This window comes from Musca domestica, unplaced genomic scaffold, assembly GCF_030504385.1.
Source record: "Musca domestica strain aabys unplaced genomic scaffold, Musca_domestica.polishedcontigs.V.1.1 4, whole genome shotgun sequence".
In the NCBI taxonomy this organism is placed as follows: Eukaryota; Metazoa; Arthropoda; class Insecta; order Diptera; family Muscidae; genus Musca; species Musca domestica.
This window is the reverse complement of record NW_026712328.1, coordinates 23,860,298-23,882,496: the sequence shown is the minus strand read 5'-3', so window position 1 is coordinate 23,882,496 and position 22,199 is coordinate 23,860,298. Positions and strand designations below refer to the sequence as shown.

Genomic DNA, 22,199 nt, shown 5'->3' with positions numbered 1-22,199 from the left:
AGGGCCATTGTGCGCTGGAAATGAAGTAAGGAACCTGAATTTGTAGTCATTCTTGGGTGGCGCGTGCTAAGTGCAATAGTGCTAAGTCCTGTTGGAATGTCCAAGGTTTGCGGCCAAAATGTTTGCGTGCCCAAGGCTTTAATACACCCTCCAGAATATTTTCGCAATAATATTCGGCATTTATTCTGATGCCACGGTCGAGCAGTCTATTTTCTTTTTGTTTCGGTGTAAGTTCTTGCACATTTTGGAATTTCAATGGCTTTACGCCGAGCTTCAATATTTGCCGAATGGAATATTGCGATATGTTCAGCTCACAAGTCATTTTTCGGGTACTGCGACGCGTGACCGACACCGCGACATTTTTTTTTTTTTTTTTTTTTTTGGTTAGTTCCATTTTTATATAGCGTAGATCTGATGATCCGATATCCGGAACCTCGGCCAAACTAAGGAAGCCAATATTCTGCGATTCAAAATCATCGGCATAAAGGCTTACTCCAGGAAATTTGGTCAAGTCCAAGACCTATGGCGAGGTCAAGCGAATGGCCGGACTGCCACACGAGATTCTATCAGTCTCCTCGTAGACACCACTGGTGCTAGGGTCAGTTCTAACGAACAGTTTAGGAGTTTCGGTCAAAAATTATTTTCAGCGTCAATTCAGCTTGGCGCTGGAGGGGATTGGAGACCATTCTCCATCATGCCGTTTAGTAGTAAATTTATTGATAATGGTTTCTCTATGGACAACATATTCCTTTTGAGAAAATAGTGTGTTTGTCTATCCCAGGAAAGCTGATTTTAGCTGACGTTAATGCTGTGGCATGGACAAAATTCCCGATGTAGCTTTGAAAAGGGGAAGAAATGTAGTTCTGTCTTTTTTACGATAATCTTCACCTATTGTCTGAATCTAGGGTACTTTCCTATGGTTTGGAAGAAGTTCAAGATGCTTCCCATACTGTTGCGGGGTTCTGATCCCTCTCAATATGATACATACAGGCCTATTTCCCTTCTATCACCGGAATCGATTCTTCAGAATTAAAGTAAGTGAGTCAGTCTCTAGTAGCACTCGGTGTTGGCCTCAATTTTCTCGCCTTGGCCCGATGTTATACAACATGTTTTCTTGCAACATCCCAGTTCCTCCCTCTGGTAGTCTCCTCCTGAACTATGCCGGCTATGTCAAAATACAACTAGGAGGTTTTCATCAATTTAAAGAAAATTATATAACGCAATTTTCATTGGCTTTTTATTAAAATAATGAATTTTTGGCATTTAAACCGAGGAGCGCAGAGTCAATCAACTACTACTTCCTCCGTTGGCACCATGTTATTTAAATGAAACTTCCAAGTGGGCAATGCGTTTTGTTTTAAACAATTCAATAGCACTTGTTCTGGCATTATGTAAAATTTTTCGTTTATATTCCGCTACTTTAATATATTCATGTAAATATTCGTTAGGTTTTTCCAAAATTGCCCAAATATTTGATGTAAATGCAAACAAAAGTTTTTTTTCCACATATGCACATGCGGAAATGTAATATAATATTTACCCGTTTTTTTTTTTTTTTTTTTTTTTTTTTTTTTTGATAAATATTTCATTTACATTTACAACAACATTTTTCGTAATGAAAATATTTACATTTCATATAAACGTATAAACAAATAGTTTAGTTTGTATTTTGTGAAGGCAAAAAAACCCTCCAGCACCGCAGAGATATTAATCGGCAATAAAATCCATTGTGGCACATATGTGAAACCTAAGCCATAGAGGGGGAGGCGTTTGAAATATTCTAAATGTACCGACTAAACAAAAATAATCTGATTACCACAAATGGGTTCTGTGGTCCTTTTTTCAGTATGAAGGTGTTGTACATACATATGCACACACACATGGGTAAGTGGATGTCCTTACCTCATGCAAAAATATTTGTAATTTATACGCAAGCGAACAATAGAATCAGACAAATGCTTCGTTTTATGTAATGTTTGCTCGCTTTTGTTGACAGAAACTATTTTCTATGATTTATTCCCATTTGTTGTTGTTATTATTTCATTGCTGGTAAAACTGATAGTAAAAAAAACAGAATAATTTATACAATATGGTAATTATGGGGTGTCCAATGGGATTTGTGATAACCACAAATTCCGATGAGTGTGTGCAAAACATCAGGTGTTTTTGGGTAAGGACAATTTTTTAAAAGGAAAAATAGAGGATTTTTACATAAATTAAATCTATAAGTATAATAAGTGATCAGGAGCTATTTTAACATAAATTCACGTTAATATACGGACTATGCATTATCGAAAATTTAAATTCTATAAAATTTATACAACTACAAATAATTACCATTTTACTTACTTGCTGAATTTTAGCCCTCTGCAAGAATTTGTCTTTATGTGTACACTCTCTGCGTGGAGATTTCAGATATTTTGATGTTTTTTTTTTTTTCATTTTTATACCCTACACCGCTATGTGTTGGAGGTATCATTAGTTTGATTGGCCCTATAATTATATAACACCTGGAAATATTGGTTTCCCACATAGGAAAGTATATATGAATCTTCCTATCTCGATCTTCCTGAGTCGATCTAGCTATTTATGTCCGTCCGTCTGTTCATGTTAATTTTGTAATTACGCTACAGGTCGCAATTATGGCGGATCCTCACGAAATTTTGCATGGAGGTGGGGTTATGATCAAAATAGAACCCTATTGCTTTTGAATATGATCGCATAATATTTAGGGGTTAAAATGCACATTTTCAACTGACCTCTTTGGCAAGGCAACGAATGTTTTCTCATCGGAGAACACCAAATTCACAACTTTCGCCCAAGCAAAGCAACCCTTTAAGTCTTTTGAGAGCATTTTATTTCCGTTGCGGTGTAAGTTCTTGCACTTTTTGGAATTTACATGGGTTTAACCCGAGCTTATTTTTCAATATTTGCCGAATGGAATATTGCGATATGTTCAGCTCACGAGCCATTTTTCGATCAAGTCGCTTCTTTACTTTTAAAACCATTACTTCTGAGGATGTTGTTATCTTCCATCATCTTCCTTGACGTCGAACTACGCTACCAGTATCACGGTAACAAGCGATGGTACAGCCAAATATAAAGATATCACACTAACACGCTTGAATTCCATCACGAATAACTTTTTTCTGGAAAATTCTCACCAAAATGCTTTTAGTGCGCTTGTAAACTATATAATGACCTGTCTCTGGAATAATTTTACCAGCGTCGGACGAGTATTTGAAGAACGACAGCAGTCTGAAGTGGGTCGCGGTTTTTTCATCTCACCCTCTCTTTGTGGAGATTTAATATATTTTGATGTTTTTTCCATTTTGTCAAATCGAATTAACATTTTGGGTTTAGAGTGACCTTCATAACTGAGATTAACCAATTTGACTCGAATTTGACTCAAATAGAGTGTTACTCTATTTTACAATTTTCGAGGGTTTATTTGTGACATTCAAAAGAAATAGGCCTTCATTTCTTTTTGATGGTCTTTATATAATAACATTCTAGGTCGATTAATGTGTATCCGTTCATCCTTCTGTTTATGTATTCTTGTGATGAAATTATGGGTTACATTCAGTGACCGATTGAGGCAAAACTTTGTTTGTTCCAAGGCCAACTCCTATTGAAATTAATAATCGCTTCAGATTTGGATATTGTTCCCGTATAACTTCGATCGGATTCATCTTTATTGTGCACTTAACAACATTCAGATTTGGATATTGCTCCCGTATATCTTCGATCGGATTCATCTTTATTGTGCACTTAACAACAGTCAATGCCATTTCATAATTGTCCATAAATATCGAATACTACCTGAGAAAATTTCAACTACGATTCTCTTCTGCTTATATATTTGCTTAGCTTATTTTCGAATCATCAAATTTTAACGAAATACAACATCAACAATGCTGTAGTATAGAAACGAAATAACATCAATTTCAATTTGTAGATTTGATCAAATCGAAAATCTCTGGTGGATAAATAGTTTTTATTTTTCATATTTTTTGCCGTTATTCGATTATTCAGCACAGTTGAGTGGGTTTCCTGTTCGAAATTTGTGGTATACACTGCGGCGCTTATGTTTGTGGGCAGGGATTAGCGTAGATTTTCCTCATGAAATATGCACATTATCTGGTGTTTATTTTCAAATGCACACAAACACATGTATGTCGTGTGTCACATACCAATATCGAATAGATAATAGATTCTATGAATAACAATCGATGTTGCTTTGAATCGCCTAAATGATTTCAATAGTACAAAAAAGAATATTCTATACAGATATAAATAAAAAATGTTCGAATGGTTTCGGCATTTATTTAATTTTAAAGGGTACTTGAAATAAATTAAATTTGTTTTCGGTTTGAACGTAATAGAATACTTTTCAAATTACTTCACTCAAAATGGAGTGGTTGTGTCATGAATAAAAATCCTTTGTGCTTCTTGCTTATACTATAAAAAAATACAAAATACAGATAAAATAAAAAAATGTATAAATGAATGAATAAATTAGTAAAAAATCTGTACAACATGTACATTTCAATATGAGTCAAATTAAAAAAAAAAATCGTGCAATAAAGAAATGGCAAAAATAAACAAGTAAGCAATGGCTATTGTCGTACGGGGCCGACGATTTGATACCCTACAACACTACAATATGTTGGAAGCCCCCATATGTTCAAATCGGTTTTGGAAGATTTCGCTTTTGAAATTATGTGACGGAGCACCGCTCAAATATTACCCTTAGCATTTTGACCCATTTGCCCAATATTTACGCACTCCGTCGTCCTGTTAGTTGTTGTGGTCCATTTTACAGCTAAATATCATCCAATGGTCATCCAAAATGCTAGAATTCTTCCCTGTCCTTCATTTGAACCCCTAAATATTTTGCGATCATCTCCAAAAGCAAGAGGTCCCTCTGTATCAATAAATTTAGACTCATCTATGTCTACGATATTTTGCTATATTCGTCAACGAAATCAGCATAAAAAGCTAGAAGTTCGCCGTTTTGTAAAATTTGAATTTAGCCTGTAAGTTATTTTCCGCGTTTCGGAGTAGTCCATTCAACCCGCTTTCCTAAACTCTAACTTCATGCAAAATTTCGTGTCCTTTGGTTTCTATTTGTGACTTCTATAACGGCTGAAAAATCAGGAAAATTTTTAGTTGTTGGTCCATTTCAACCCCTTCTGAGCCTAACCCTACCATTGTGAAAATTTTCGAACGAAAAGGATCGAACGATAATGGCAATCTGTATTGTAAGGTGTAACTTGTGTTGTAAGGTGAAACAATTTTACATACAATTTAAAAAAATCGCAGGCAATAAAAATTATAAAAAAATAAAAAAAAAATCGCAAAATACTACAACATCTATATTAACATGAATATCGGCATATTCTTATGCCAGTTTTTTTTTAAATTTTTTCTTTTATGCCAAGAGGGCATTCTGAATTGACAAAATTTGTCAAAATCGTTCCAGCCATTCTTCAGATTCAGATTCGAGCTAACATTCCCTTCTATTGTGTATACAAATTGGCATTTACGTAACGGTTAGAATTGACCTGTTCGTTTACTTGTGATTTTGCCCCAACACAAAGTGTTGTAGGGTATAAAAATATATGGAATGGTATCTTGGCAGAGAAGTATAAAATCCAAATAAATCGTGTAGAAAACAATAATATACTTTTTTGATGGGTAAGGTTTAACAATACAGCTTATAAATTAGGAATGTCAGCTGGAAGCATTATGATGATAAATGGGACCGATGTTTACATTTTTTCAATACAATTATACAACATCAATATTCATACGTATGGGCAAAGTTTCAAAGATCTATCTTGTATATAGTGACCTCTGTAGTAATTACAATGGATGGCCGGATAGACAAAGGGACAGCGTTTAATGGACATATAATAAAAAAGTTGAATGTGCAAAATCCATCCAATTTGAGCTGATATTACATATTTGGCGCACATTAACAATTAAATTGGATGAAGATGTGGATGGGAGCTATGTCCAAATCTGAACCGATATTCATCAAAATTACCAGACATATTTCTGGAGTGAACCTTGCGGTGTTTGCTAAATTTAATTTCATTCGGTCATTTGACGCACAATACTTATAAAATCAGAAGACACTATGTCTGGGAGCTATATCGAAATCTAATCCGATTATCACCAATTTCAATAGGTTTCGTCCTTGGACCAAGAAATTAAGTGTAGAAAATTTCATCTTAATCAGGCAATAAATGCGGGATGTACTTTGTTTACAAAAATACGTGACATAACGACAGACATACACTAATCGACTCAGAATATGATTCTATGAAGATCATTTAAAGGAACGATAAGTCTGTATCGTTTCCTTCTGTATGTTACAAATGTACAAAAACAGTGTGACGTAGGGTATACAAATTGAGGTTTACTATTAAATAGACAATCAGGGAAATATTCAGGGAAATATATCAAATACAGCTCAGAAATATCTTTGCAAATTTTATCGAGATCGGTTCAGATTTGGACATAGCACCATATATATTCTCATCCGATTTTAAATTAGCACCAAATGGGCAACACAAGTCCGAATTTAAAAGATACAAATGCTTCGGCATATTTAGTCTTTTAAATTATAATTATAATCATTGCTTGTATGATTGAATTCTCCCATAAAAACTTTTAGTTGTTATGTGGATCTCTACTACATTGCAAAGTATAGGGTATCATAAAGTCGGCCCAGCCCAACTTTAAGACTTTTTTTACTGGTTTAAATTTATTTAAATTTTTTTGTAAAAAGAGTTTGATAAAACTGAGACGACTGTAACACCCTGAACGTTTGGCGAGGTTTGGAGAACTCTCTGAATTCTGCCATCCTCGGTTATATTTCAGAATGTGGTGTAGTCAATCTGCTCCGCAGCGTCAATCCACTTTGAGACGTATTTTTATGCTGTATATGGAAGCTGGCAGCAAAAATAGCGGGCCCTCAGAAAATATGGCGTGTGGGATTTAAATACAAAATCGGCTGAAACATATATATGGAACCTAAAGCTATGTCAGAACCGATTCTCACCACATTTGACATACTCTCTTCCAGGCAGAATTCGATCGTATGTGCCAAAATCCTGAGTTCGGATAAAGATATATGGGAGCTTTATCCAATTCTGAAAATATAATCCCGATATATTTTGCAAAATTATTTCTGGGCTGTATTTGATCCCGAATATCGTTGTTATGGAGTGCATATTACGGCTTTGATTCAAAATCTATCCTGTTTTGGCTAGTTTCACATGTCCATAGTAATAGGAAAATCGGACGAAGATTTATATGGGAGCTATGTCTTAACTTTGATAAACTTTGTCAATTTATATCAAACTTAAACATAATAATTTCTTCCATACTTTTCGAATATATATTGTGTATGCATTATATGGAAATATGCAAAAAATTGAAAACTACACACATCGCGTAAAAAAAAAAATACATTTATCAAATAGGATTTTTTATATTTATGTATTTAAATGTATGCAAAAATCCGATTTCTATTTATAAATTTTTAATGTCTTTCATAATGGGTTTTAATGGATTTTTTTTCATGAGCAAAGGAATCGCTATCCACTAAAACCCAAATTGTTGGAGATTTTGGCTGAAACCTAAAATACAGAAAATCGACTTTGGTAAATATATGTGGTATGACATACATAATAAGGTTGTTAAACCAAATTTGTGCAATATTTCGAAATGTTGTAAAGGGAATTCCAAAATTAACATGTTATCTTCTACTGTAAAGTCGGGGGTACAAAAATAATTACAAGATACATATTTTATTTATAACTTTTCTTCTTCTGTTCAAATTGTAACAGTAAATTGTTAATATAGTTTCAATGTTGGCCCTTTAATACTTACAATTGCAACATTTACCAACACCACAGCACCACTTAGTCTTTTAAATTACTTGACATCATTTAAAATCATACTTTCGATTTTTGTTTGCTCCGTCGCATACTCGAATGTATGTAAGTGTAAAAATTGCTGACAATTTCTTCTGTTCTCCCAGATAACCATAAATAACAATTTTCATATAGTTGTGCAACGACAGCAGCAACTACAATGTAAAATCTGCAAAACGGAAATAGGACATGAGTCTGGTTTTTGTGTCGTTCGATATGAGTCTTAACATCGTGCTATATGAGACATTTAATGGAGTTATCGACTTGCGTTTCATATCTAACATATTTTCAAAGTGGGAGAGAGAGAGAGGAATGGTTTTCCAGAGGAATGCTGTTAGTTGTTGTGGTCCATTTTACAGCTAAATATAATCCAATGGTCATCCAAAATGCTAGAATTCTTCACTGTTAACTCTCTTCTAAGGCGTGTCGATTGGCTTCAATTGTGTGATAAGGAAATTTTTCTGTATTTGGTCCATTTCAACCCCTAAATATCATGCGATCATCTCCAAAAGTAATAGGCTTCTATTCTGGCTCTGGTCCAACCTTCATTCTAAATAGAAGATCGGCCCATAATTGCGACGTGTAGAGTGATTACAAATTAACATGGACAGACGGACGGACGGGTATAAATAGCTAGATCGATTCAGCTCGGCGAGATAGGAAGATCCATATATACTTTCCTATGTGGGAAACCAATACTTTGAGGTATTACATACTTTTTGGTCCAATCAAACTTATAATATATTATATATTACCAATACGCAGTGGTGTAGGGTATAACATTATTACAATAACTCATTTGGAATGGTGTTATTTTGCATTAAATTTCGTATTGATGTGCATAAACAGGCCTTAAGTTTACTGATGTTTTTTGACAAACGTCGGGAAAATCTTGATATGAAAAAAAACTTTAGTATGTAACCGCATATTGTCATGTTTCTATAACTTCTGGATTTAAAGCAAATATAGGATGTATAACTTCATTCTATTCGGTTCCACTACCACAAAAGGGCAGCCTTTTTAATGATAACTCTCAAAGCATGTGAAATTATTTCCGTTACTAGGGAATCGCTCCACTTTTTGTGATACCTCTCAAAATTTTGAAAAGAAATATAAAGAAAAATACAATATTTATTACAACCTTGGAACACCGAAATATTTGTATTACGCTTAAGTCAGACCGGTCAAAGCTTTTTTTTCTAGTTCCAAAAAAGTAAACATTTTAAAAGAAATGAGTCGCACATGTGTATTGTGTTAAAAGGCAGGAAAACTTCGTTGGTGCGGTATATTAAAGATTAAAATCACATTTTCAAACAGAATTATTCAAATCCGGTACTTGGAGTTTGTAAAGGGTTCTCCTCCTGTGGAAAAACATTGTATATAAAGGTCCACTTTTTCTTATACAGGGTAAGATAAAAAACTGCAAAAAAGTCACTAATTTTTATATTTTGTTTTTTAAATTTTATTGAATGAAAGTAAACAAGTTAAAAAGCTGTAAGTTTGGCCGGGCCGAACTTTTAATACCCTTCACCATTTGCTACAAATTTGGCAATTTCCAAAAAAAAAAAAAAAATTAAATAAAATTTGTTAAAAATTCTGTTAAAATACTGAATGCTTATACGACGACGTGGGCCTGCATGGGCAACTTTTGTCATAAGTTATTACAATATTTAAATGCGAAACTTGAAGAAAAATCTGTTTATAATGTAGCTAAAATCATCAAAGTACCGAATATGGGGGGTACCGTTATATGGGGGCTATACGAAGACGTGAACCCGCACAGACAATTTTCTGGCATGGGCTGAAGTATCCATTATGAACTTCACATGCGAAATTTGAAACAATCCCGGTAAATAAAAATACCGAATATCGGGGGTACGGTATATGGGGGTACGGTATATGGTGGCTATATGAAGACGTGGACCTATATGGCCCATTTTCTGTTTTATGCTGCAGTATCTATTACGGACTTCAAATGCCAAATTTGGAACGACTCCGCTAAATAATGTCGCTAAAATCATCAAAATACAGAATATTGGGGGGGGGGGTGGTACCGTTATATCGGGGCTACACGAAGACGTGGACCTGCACAGATAATTTTCTGTCTTAGGCTGTAGTATCCATTACGAACTTCACATGCGAAATTTGAAACAATCCCGGTAAATAACATCGCTAAAATCATCAAAATACCGAATATCGGGAGGTAGCGTTATATGGGGGCTATATGATAAATGGGACCTACATGGCCCATTTACGAACTTAACCTGCCTACGTGCAAAATATACATGTGTGCAAAATTTTAGCCTTCTATCTCAATTTGTTCGAAAGATAGCGTGATTACAACAGACAGACAGACGGACAGACAGACAGACGGACATGGCTAAATCGTCTTAGAATTTTACGCTGATCAAGAATATATATACTTTGTTGGGTCTGACATGAGTATTTCGAGGAGTTACAAACGGAATGGCAAAATTAATATACCCTCCATACTATGGTGGAGGGTATAAAAATGTCAGAAATAGCATCAAATTTAGAATAAATTTAGATATGTTCGAATTGGTCACATTTGGCACGAATTATGGCCTTCAAACAGCCAATGAAACCGTCAAACGCTGTCCGAATGTTGATCTGTTCCCGCGAAGCGCGAATGTATTTGGTATGTACTTTGATATTTTTAGTGCCATCCTTGCTTTCCAAAATATTCCAGACACAATAGTTCAAGAGTCCTGTTGAAATACGCAAGGTCTGCGGCCAAAATGTTTTTTCGCGATAATATTCGGCATTTATTTTGGTGTCAGCTGACCTCTTTGGCAAGTAAATACGATCATTTTGGTTGTTTACGAACTGCTGGTCAATGAATGTTTTCTCATCGGAGAAAACCAAATTCGGCAGTTCACCACTTTCGTCCAAGCGAAGCAACTCTTTAGTTCTTTTGAGTCTATTTTCTTTCTGTCGCGGTGTAAGTTCTTGCACTTTTTAGAATTTCAATGGCTTTACCCAGAGCTCATTTTTTCATATTAGCTGAATGGAATATTGCGATATGTTCAGCTTACAAGCCATTTTTCGGCCACTGCGACGCGGGTTTCGGTCAAGTGCCTCCTTTACTTTTCGAACCATTTCTGCTGATGTTGCTGTTTTCTTCCATCCACTTCCTTGACGTCGGGCTACGCTACCAGTATCATGGGAACGAGCGATGGTACGAGACAAAAAAGATTTATTCACATTTAAATGCTGGAGTGCTGTAGCGATAGCTACTTGTGGTTTTCCAGCTAAATAAAGAAATCACACTATCACGCTTGAATTCCATCACGTATAACTCTTTTTGTGAAAAAATTCCAACCAAAATGCTTTTGTACGCTTTTAAACAATATAATGAGCTGTCACAGGAATAATTATAACAGCTGTCGAACGAGTGGCTTAGAAATGACAGTAATCTAAAGTTGGTTGTAGTTTTTTCATCTCACCCTATTATAGGTCCACGTTTTCTTATAGACCCCATAAAACGGTACCTCATAATATTCGGTATTTTAGGAATTTAGAAGACATTTTTAAACGAAATTGTTTATAATTCGTTTTATAGATTTCATTAATTGGTGCCTCCTTTGATAGAACATTGTCTGTATAGGTCCACGTTTTTCTGTAGCCCCCTATACAAATTCCTCCAGATATTCGGTATTCTGACGATTTAAAACTCATTTCGTAGTTAGAGTTCGTAATGGGTTCAACCACCTGCGGCATATATAGATTCACGTTTTTTTTATAGCCCCCCATGTTCGGTATTTCCCGAAATTTGGTATTCTGATGTTATTAACCACATTATTCAGGGGAGTCTTTTAAAATTTGTTATGTAGAGATTGTAGTCGATTCTGTCTGTGGCAGAAGTCTGCTGAAATAGGCTCATTATTTATCTTATCACTAATAAGGCAGAACTACAAAATATTTGGTATTTTAGTGATTTAGCCGAATTTTTTAAAAAAATTCATTTTTATTTGGAATATGAAACCAATAAGTTGGAAATCGTTATTTACCTACCGATTTAACTGGCAAAAATGGGAGTAGACCCAATACTAAATACCGATTCGTTTAGGTTGTTTTTTACCCCATGGTGGATTAAATTAAAAGTTCAGCCCAGCCCAAACTTAATGCATGGCATACATTTTTTAAAGTTATCATACCCAAGCTTCATCATACCTTTAAAAAATTCTATCATCGGCAAATGTCCATTTGAAATGGTTCATATGTTAGCGCAGAGGTTAGCAGTATCATCTTAATTGTGATGAGGGTCTCTTCCATCATATAATTCAATAGCCGGAATGTATGCACCCTCAACGGCAGCCCTTGCTTGCAGTCTATTTTCACCTTAGTTATACTTTTTTGCTCAGCTCCACATCCCTGACACATTTTATGTGTCGTGGTTTCAGCCATCCAACCAGCCATGGAGGCCAACTACACCACCATCACCACCCCAGTCAAAGAGATGGTGTACATTTTCATTAGGCATGGTTTATGAGTGCAATTTCATTATTCAATTTAGAAGTTGGGCATTATGTTGCAGGACAGCAAATGTGCCACGTTAACACCAACACTAAAAGCTGATTTATGAGGGTATAATGTAGCAACTATTCATGTCTATTTTGCTTCTTCTTCTTCTGCAAGAACTCTCCTCGTCTCGGTAACGAAACAAAAATGTCTCTATTATCCAATAGACATTTTTAAGTTGTAAAGGGTATTTAATGGATTTCGTTAGATTTGTTGGCTTTATTAGAAATGTTAGTGCAATTTCTTACGTTACAAGCTAATGGGCTATGGGCCTGGCCAATAATGTGAAATATTGCATGTCAAAAGTGTCACTACTAAATTACGGTTGATATTTTGTGCAAATGTTTTATTTTCTGTAATAGACATTTTAATACGGCAAAGACAGCAACAACGCCCTTGGATGTTCACATTAAAGTGACCAGCAAAAAAAAAAAAAACGCTTAAATCTTAACGCACGCAAACATGGCGAATCTTTGATTTATTACCCAACAGATTGGCCTTGCCAATTAGTTTACTACAAACAATGACAGTTGTATGGAGAAATATACTAATAATTATGTAAGGGACATATGGAATAATATATACCCACAAATGTATGTATGAAATAAATATGTTTTGATACAACTGAATAATTTGGATATATTGAAATAGGAGTAAAATCTTTATGATTCCTCTTTGATAAGCTTTAAAGATGTACTCTTTATATTCATTTCTAGAAGATATGTAAAAGACTTCGAGTTTGGGTTGAAAGCAAAATCCTAATTATTCTATAAAAACCAATCAATTTGAAATTTATCCGGACAGAACTACTTAGTCCTGTAAACCTGTATATGTACCAAATTATTGGTGGCTATTGTTTGCATTTAAAATCATGGACCTACGATCAATATATTTTGGAAGGGTGCGTTCTATTCATTAAGATTTTAAAATTACAAATTGCAAAATTTAGGTCGATATTGAAACATTTTCATAGGACCACATACGGAACACGTGTGATAACGCGTCTATTTGGTATGAGCAATCACATAAGACTTGAAATACCTCTGACAAGTAATTTTTATATCTTCCACATTGAAAAAGAGGGTATAAAAATGAGGTTCCTCGATTCATTTCCAGCGCACAATGACTACCCAAATCTCCGGATACCAATCCGTTGGACTATGGTGTCTTGTATATTTTAGAAAGCAAGGTTGGCACTAAAAATAATAAACATCGCAGAGCAACATTCGGGCAGCGAGTGACGGTTTCATTGGCCGTTTGAAGGCCATAATTCGTGCCAAAGATGACCAATTCAAACAAATCTAAACTTATTCTAAAATTGGTGTTATTTCCGTCATTTTTTGATTTCATTGAATAAAGTTAAAAACAAGTAAAAGAACATTAAGTTCGGCCGGGCCAAACCCTCCACCTTAGGGTAAAGGAAACATTAGAAGAAATGTGGCAAAAACCATCAAAATACCGAATATCGGAGGGTACCGTTATATATACCAAATCATGGACCTACACATGTAAGGTTTCGCCAACGAAGCTAGAACCCATTATGACCTACAAATACCAATTTCCAGACAAATACGTGAAAAAAATGTGGCAAAAATCATAATCATACCAAATTTTCAGAGAAATTCGTAAAACAATGTGTCAAAAATCGTCAAAATACCGAATATTGGGAGGTACCGTTATGTGGGGACTAAACCAAAACGTGGACCTATACATACAATGTTTAGCCACACGAACTAGGACCCATTATGACTCACAAATACCAATTTTTAGACAAATCAGTGAAGAAATGTGGCAAAAACCATCAAAATACCGAATATCGGGAGGTACCGTTATATGGGGGCTACATCAAATCATGGACACATACATGCAATGTTTCGCCACCGGAGCTAGAACCCATTATGACCTACAAATACCAATTACGTCAAAAAAATGTGGCAAAAATCATAAAATTACCGAATATCAGGAGGTACCGTTATATGGGGGCTATACCAAACCGTGGACCTATAATTACAGTGACTCGCCATACGAACTGGGACCCATTATGATCTACAACTACCAAATTTTCAGAGAAATTCGTAAAAAAATGTGTCAAAAATCATCGAAATACCGAATATTGGGAGGTACTGTATATGGGGACTATACCAAAACGTGGACCTATACATACAATGTTTCGCTAAACGAACTAGGACCCATTATGACTCACAAATACCAATTTTTAGACAAATCTGTGAAAAAATGTGGTAAAAGTCATCAAAATACCGAATATCGGGAGGTACCGTTATATGGGGGCTATATCAATTCATGGACCCATTCATGCAATGTTTCGCCACCGGAGCTGGAAACCATTATGACCTACAAATTTTCAGACAAATACGTGAAAAAAATGTGGCAAAAATCATCAAATTACCGAATATCGGGAGGTACCGTTATATGGGGGCTATGTCAAATCATGGACCCATTCATGCAATGTTTCGCCACCGGATCTAGAACCCATTATGACCTACAAATACCAATTTTCAGGCAAATTCGAGAAAAAATGTGGCATAAATCATCAAAATACCGAATATCGGGATGTACCGTTATATGGGGACTATACCAGAACGTGGGCCGATATATCTCATTTTCAATACCAACCTCGTTTCCAAGGTGGAGGGTATAAAAAAACAAAATAAATATTATGGCATTTGACTTGTTGCAGTTTTTTTGTCTCACCCTCTAGAGTTTTAAAATTGTGCAGCACAATTTGTATAGTGTGTAGTATGGTTGGTATTGAAAATGAGAGATATCGGTTCACGTTTTGGTATAGCCGCCACATAACTGTAGCTCCCGACATTCGATATTTTGATGATTTTGCCACATTTTTCCGCGTACTTGTCTAAAAATTTGTATTTGTAGGTCATAATGGTTTCTAGCTCCTGTGGCGAAATATAGTGTATATAGGTCCACGTTTTCCTATAGCATACATGTAACGATACCCGATATCCAGTATTTTGATAATCCTAGTCATATTTAACTACGAAATTGTTTCAAATTTAGTTTTAAGAAGATGTGGTAGATGACAGTACTTGAAGTATAAAATTTTCTATTGAAGTTCCTGCTTAGATTTGGCCCCCATACAAAGGCCTCAATGGTTCTTTGAAAAAAACAACATTATCCAAGCGGTATTACTGGTGTTTATAGTTAAAATTGAATATAAAAATGTTTTCTTTACCCAAAGGTGATCTGTATTAAAAATTCCTATTGTTTCTTATGGGTTGATAATTTAATAAGAAACACCGTAATAATATCTTCCGATTTTGTATTATCGTACATTAAATAAATATGAAAATGATTGATATGAAATAAATACATATTTTATTTATTTCATATTTTTTATTTATTTCAAAAAACTCAACCCCAAATTTTTTGTCAATAAGAATTGAAATTAAAACGCTTCTACTGTGAATAATTTGTGCTCCAATTGTCTGTAATTTAATTGATTGCTGCGGTCATTACATTTGCAAACCAAAATTAAGTAAATACATCGAAAAGACTTCACGAGACATTGGTACAACCCGGATGGGTGACACTCAATTAAAATATTTTGGATTTTAATTAAAGGCTTAATGCATAAATCAAATAAAAACATGGAAAAAGAGGAACAATTTCAGATGAAGCTCACTAAAGGATATTTGTTTAGGTTTTATGTACTTTTCTCAATTTCTATTTGCCGAATGTCTGAAATAAGATTTCAATATAGGTTGCTTGTAAATATGTAAATTTAAACGTTTTTCAATGTTGACAAATTCTGTTGAATACATTTTTTATAATTGAAACCGAGCAACACCATAAAAACGCTTTCTTAGGAATTCTATTTTTTGTTTAAAATTCTACACTAACAGCGTGTCAAAAAAGCACAAAGCAAGCGAAATGAAATGTACTGTAATAAAATTGAAAATAAATTATGAAACCGTTTTATGCATTCTGAGAATCTAATATGATCCGTTGTGCTTTTAGTTGATGAAATTTAAAAAATCGAAGAAAATGACAATTTTAGGGTATTGAAAATCGATTACTTAATTAGGTAACTATTAAATCAAACAAAACTATATACGGGAACTCTAACTAATTACAATGCAATAGAACCCCAGTATGGTAAGGAAAGGAGTCAAGCGGAATTTCAGCTATGATTTTTATGGCTGTAGTGCTTCTTAAAAGATCGGATGGAACATATATGTTTATGGGAACTAAATTTTAATCTTACTCGATGTCTATCTACGGTAATCGAGGCTCAACATTACAGTATAACGCATACTCATACTACATATTTTTTATTCTAATTGGAACTTTGTAGCATTACTCTTAAGTCATATTAATTCGACAAACCAAGCAAACACGGTATCATTAAATTGTAGATTATTATATAATTGGATTCGATTATCGTTAATTTCCATCTTCAGTCATGGAATGTGCGATAATCAGATTATATTTCATTGTAGACCAATTTTAGATCAAGTATTGTAGATTCAAGTATAGAAAAACTCAAAGAAATTGACCAAATCGAAAATCACGTATTCATTCAAGAACAATTTAAAAATCACTAAGTTCGGCCGGTCCGAACTTTGAATACCCTCCACCATTTGGAACGAATTTGTACATTTTCAAAAAATAAAATTCGTTAAAAATTCTGTTAAAAATCATATAAAAATATCGAATACAGCCATTATATTGGGGTCTATACGACGTGGCTTTGTTTGTCAAAAGCCATTACCATATCCAAATTCGAAACTTGAAATAAACGGTGAGTAAAGTAGCTAAAATCATCAAAATACCGTATATAGCGAATGTACGAAGATCATATAGAAGCTATACGAAAACCCGCGCCTGCATAGAAAATTTTCTGTCACAGGCTGTAGCTTCCATTACGAACTTCAAATACGACATCTCAAACAATTTCGGGGAGTATTGTACCTAAAATCGTCAAAATACCGAATATAGGGAGGTACTGATATATAGGGCCTATACGAAGACCTGAATCTGCATAAAACATTTTGTGTCACAGACTGTAGTTCCCCTTACGAACTCTAAATACGTATTTTGAAAAAACAATCATCAAAATACCGAATATAGGGAGGATCCGTTGTATGGGGTTTATATGAAGACGTGGACCTGCACAGATAATTTTCTGTCATTATCCATTACGAACTTCAAATACCAAATATGAAACAATCCCGGTGAATAATGTCGCCAAAATCATCAAAATACCGAATATCGGGAGGTACCGTTGTATGGGGGCAATACGAAGACGTGGACTTGCACAGATAATTTTCTGTCATAGGCTGAAGCACCCATTACGAACTTCAAATACCAAATATGAAACAATCCCGGTGAATAATGTCGCTTAAATCACCAAAATACCGAAAAAGGAAGTACCATTATATAGGGGCTATACCAAAACGTAGACCTACATCACCCATTTTCAATACCAAAAGTCCTGCAGACGTAGTATATATTTGAATAAAATGTTATCAACCTACTTCATTTCGTTCGGAAGCTAGAGTGATTTCCACAGACGGACAGGCGGATAGACCGACAGACGGACGGACATCGATAAATCGACATAGAAGTCGAAGTGGGGTCTAAAATGTACATTTCTAGGTGTTACAAAGGGAATGACATACCTAATATACCCTCCATACTATGGTGGAAGGTATAATAAATATTAAATTTAAATATGTAACTCATATTTTAAAAATTGTTCTTTTTTTAAATCTTATCAAATATTGGCTTAATGTAAAATATTTCCTTTAGATTTTTTTTCAATACTTTGAAGTTTATGGGCAGTGATTTATTTTCATTTTTTTGTTTCTTGTATTGGACCTTTTAAGATTATATGTTTATGCATTTATGCGAAAACCACTTGTAAGGGTTGACGTTAGCATTTTTTAAAGATTAAAATTTAAATGATTTTCCCCTTTTTGGACACGAATGCAATAATAGGATTTATTTTGACGGCGTTATAAGCATCTTTTTCTTACTTACTTATTTACTTGAAATTCCCCGAAAAGTTTGATAAATAAATTTACATTTTTTCATGGTTCTTAAAAGAAATAAATCCTAAATACCCCAAAAAAGAAAAGGGTTCAATATAAATTGTTAACGGTTCGGTTCGGTTTGTTCTTTCGTTCGTTCGCTTTGGCATAGTTTGAAAATTTGTTTAGACTTGATGGATTTTTTGTTATCATTTTCTTTTTGCCTACTTTGTATCTTTAAAGATGAAAAGTCAATAAATTATGTAAATTTTGTTTGTTGTTGTTCTTGGCCAATGGACAGAAAAATATACGCCCAAGTATTTTGTATTGTTATGATAAAATAAATGACACACAATTTTTTTTTGCGTTGACCCAAGGCAATTTTATTCAATTATCTTTTACTTTTCTCTTTGCAGATCTTTTCAAGTTAAAAAGTTAAATTAAGGTAAGTTTGTGTACACAAAATGTATTTTCTTCTGTTATAATTGGAAATATTATATCGAAATTGCCAACATCAGGTTTTTGTGTGTAGTGCAAAGGTTGAATATAATTTTAAAAGATGTATTCATTTCGAATTTGCAATAATTTAAAATGTTGATAGAAATTGTCCAGTGGATATCCAAAATCTAATAGAATTCATACTAAGGTAACTTAGGGATGGACAGGGACCTTTAACAAATGTAAGATAGCTTACACAACAACGTTCAAAGATGCGACTTAATTTATCAACGAAATGTCGAATTCAAACTGGCAAAAAATATTAAAAAGTATGTAAAGTATATAGTATCAGAGACCTTAACGGACAGCACACAAATATATAAAATATTGATATACAAAATACTTGGGAAAGGATCACACTTGGTCTAGACCGTTAGGGTAAGCCTATGTTCTAATTCTTAACTGTGAAAATACTAAAATTTGCCATATATTCCAGCATAGCTTTCGAGCGAACGGAAAGAGGAAGACCTCTGAATGTTTGCATGTAGGTTTGTATAGGACCGAAAAAATGTAAAACAAATTCAAAAACTAAATGTTTGAAAAATTATGTTCAAGACTACAAAAATACGAAAATATATTAAATATATATATATGGGCAACGACGAAACCATAAAATAGTGAGAATTTTCCAGAAAATAGTTATTATTGATGAAATTCAATCGTGGTAATGCTATTTCTGGAAAACCTTAATGGCTATCGTTAGAGCACTCCAGCATTTAAATGTGAATAAATCTTTTGTGACTCATACCATCGCTCGTTACCGTGACACTGGTAGCGTAGCCCGACATCTCGTGGCTCGTGAGCTGAACATATCACAATATTCCATTCGGCAAATATTGAAAAATGAACTCGGAGTAAAGCCATTGAAATTCCAAAAAGTGCAAGAACTTACACCGCAACTGAAAGAAAATAGACTCAAAACAGCTAAAGAGATGCTTCGCTTGGCCGAAAGTGGTGAACTTCCGAATTTGGTTTTCTCCGATAAGAAAACATTCGTTGTCCAGCAGTTTGTAAACAAAACAAGTAAAGAAGCTGTAAGTTCGTTTGTACAAATTTGGCAATTTTCAAGAAAATAAAATCAGTTAAATATCTGTTAAAATCTTAAAAATACCGAATGTAGCCGTATATTAGGGTCTGTACGACGACGTGGACCTACATAGGCAACTTTTGTCAAAAGCTATTACAATATTCAAATGCCAAACTTGAAAAAAATCTGTTTATAATGTAGCTAAAATCATCAGAATTCCGAATAGAGGGAGGAACCATGGGAGTTGTAAAATGCGAAAGTTGTAACAATTCCGGTAAATTATGTCGCTAAAATCATCAGAATACCCAATATCGGGAGGTACCGTTATATGGGGGCTATACGAAGAAGTGGACCTACATGGCCTATTCTCTGTTTTGTGCTGTAGTGTCTATTACAAACTTCAAATACCAAATTTGAAGCAATTCCGGTAAATAATGTCGCTAAAATCATCAAAATACTGAATATCGGGGGTACCGTTATATGGGGAAGTGGACCTATTGGCCCATTTTCTGTTTTATTCTATTGTGTCTATTACAAACTTCAAATACTAAATTTGAAACAATTCCGGTAAATAATGTCGCTAAAATCATCAGAATACCGAATATCGGGGGTACCGTTATATGGGGGCTATAAAATGAAGTGGACCTAAGTGACCCATTTTCTGCTTTATACTGTAGTTTCTATTACGAACTTCAAATACTAAATTTAAACAATTCCGGTAAGTAATGTCGCTAAATTCATCAAAATACTGAATATCGGGTGTACCGTTATAGGCGGGCTATACATTTTTTTATATCTTCTGAATTGACAAAATTTGTCAAATCCCTTTTCTTCCCTTTTCTGTATATACACACTGTATTTATTTCTATGTATATATTTCCGATATATTTACGATCGGCATCTATGTAACGGTCAGAATTGACCTTTTTTCCATTGGGAATTTCGGCAGGATTAACAATATTCGCGGTTTAATTGAAAACTTGACTTTTATTTAACACAAATGCTATTGTCTATTTCACACACAAAATATTACCCGATGACCATACACATGGGAAGCCGTCTGCTCAGCCCTAATCTCTAGCTCCATGCCAACTTCCGCTTCGATTGGTCTATAATTACGACATATAGAACATCTGCAAAATCAGGAAATTGTACTGTTTTTGTTCCACTTTAACCCTTTAATATTTTGCGATCATCTCCAAAACCAAAAAAATCATTTGACCATAACCGCACCTCCATTTTCAATTTCGTGAGAATCGGCCTATAATTGCGAACGTACAAGCAGACGGACGGACATACATAGCTAGATCGACTCAGCTCGGCGAGATAGAAAGATCCATATATACTTTCCTATGAGGGAATCCAATATTTCAAGGTGTTACATAATTTTTGGCCCAATCAAATTTATAATACCCCCAACACATAGTGTTGTATAGTATAAACATACTAATGGAAAACTCAAAACTTAGGGCCTGTTTTTGTAAGACGGATGCCGAAGAAAAACACAATTATGTATGTGTGTTCAGAATTTTGAATTTAGCTTAATTAAAAATTAAAAAAATCAACTCAATTTTAATTGTGATTTTCTTCCGGCTTCAGTTTCATATCCTCATACAGAAACAGATCCTAAGAACTTTCCTTTAATTACCCTTTTGCTTTTTAGAGCATTTTTTCCATTTTATGACAACAAACGTTAATAGTACCATATAAGCCCATATGTAAATAAATTTTCAAATTAAAATATTTATAGCTCCCATTCATTAAATCAAAGAAAGCAGTACAGTAGGCGTGGATGTTTTCCCATTTGTTGATGAACAGCGTTTTCGCATTCCAAGCGTGTATGCATCAATAAAATGCTATGTTTATGAATATTTTCTGAGACACGCAATTGATATTCCCTATGAAACTGAAAAGTTATCCATATTCATTGAACCTCATACGGAGGTGTGTTCCATTTCGTGGCCAATGAATTTGTGGTATCCTTGAAAAAGTAATGGTTAATTTTCATTTGAGGAACGGTTGTCTTCACATAAATTAAGCAGTGACTTTTATAGACTTTTGCCCATTGAGGTCACCGAAAGGAGACACACCGATATTCTATATGGGTGTCACCTGCTTTGTGGTTGTTTTATATTGTTGGGTTGGGTGCACACTTTGTGTTATCAAAACTTT

General features: G+C 34.4%; 2 protein-coding genes across 7 annotated transcripts in view; both read left to right on the top strand.

The window, feature by feature from the left end:
- Positions 1–22,199, top strand: part of LOC101889617 (complexin) — a 636,740-nt gene that overhangs the window by 189,623 nt on the left and 424,918 nt on the right. For all 6 annotated transcript variants that reach the window (XM_059126575.1, XM_059126576.1, XM_059126579.1 and 3 more), the window contains exon 4: positions 18,919–18,947. The gene's annotated coding sequence lies outside the window, so the exon portion shown is untranslated. The remainder of the gene's footprint in view (positions 1–18,918; positions 18,948–22,199) is intronic.
- Positions 1–22,199, top strand: part of LOC101901327 (odorant receptor 82a) — a 330,365-nt gene that overhangs the window by 286,935 nt on the left and 21,231 nt on the right. The gene's annotated exons all lie outside the window — the stretch shown is intronic.